The sequence below is a fragment of the Penaeus monodon genome, chromosome 31 (genome assembly GCF_015228065.2).
Source record: "Penaeus monodon isolate SGIC_2016 chromosome 31, NSTDA_Pmon_1, whole genome shotgun sequence".
Classification (NCBI taxonomy): domain Eukaryota; kingdom Metazoa; phylum Arthropoda; class Malacostraca; order Decapoda; family Penaeidae; genus Penaeus; species Penaeus monodon.
This window is the reverse complement of record NC_051416.1, coordinates 19692608-19693401: the sequence shown is the minus strand read 5'-3', so window position 1 is coordinate 19693401 and position 794 is coordinate 19692608. Positions and strand designations below refer to the sequence as shown.

The 794-nt window shown below is 35.4% G+C and overlaps 1 protein-coding gene across 1 annotated transcript in view; it reads right to left on the bottom strand.

Moving 5' to 3' along the window:
* LOC119592914 overlaps positions 1 to 794 on the bottom strand; it is a 118074-nt gene that overhangs the window by 115782 nt on the left and 1498 nt on the right. The window lies entirely within an intron of this gene.

The following is a 794-nucleotide window of genomic DNA, read 5'->3' as shown; positions in this document are numbered from 1 at the left end:
GTATTATATTTTTATTAAGTAGATTATAGATTAACATTAAGATAACTGGGGATACCAATATATTCCACATCAGCCGGTCTTCGTGCCTCCGCGGAACACGGGAGATTAATTAACGAAGTTCTTGTAAGAATCCCTCCATCTCGATTACCCGGTTCAGGCCTACAAAAAGCTGTGTTGTTATCATCTAGACAAAATAAGTGATTAAAACTTTCTTAATGATCTGCAAGATAACCGACTCACAACATCATTCAACGTATCATGATGAAGATATAGCTACGAAGAACAAACACAACAAAAACATAAGGAGGATATTTTTTTTTTCCTTATGTGAGGACGACCAATATGAGAATAACAAAGCAAATTAGAGGAATTAATATAGTTTCTTCTCTGACCTCCTTTCCTTTCCGAAGCTGAAAGTTTTAGTAAATCAAACACCAGTTGATTGCAAGTCAGTGCGAACGGTTTAAGCCAGTAGAGTGATGTCCGTACTGCACCGTCAGCCTTTGAAATGTGATTTTTTTTTTTTTTATGTTGCTTTACCGGAATGGACTATTTACTAGAATAGCGATGTAGGTAAGCTATGTTTGAAATGCAGGAGAGACAAAAAATGACACGCTCTTTGTCTTTTTGAAAAATTAATGCATTTCCTGCATTAAAATTCACGAACGTTTTCAAAAGAAGGTAGTCGACGCAGTGGATACGTATTTCGGGGAAAGAATAACACAAACTCGCACACACACATGAATATATGGAATGAATAGACAAATAAATAAAACATACATACTATAAGTACT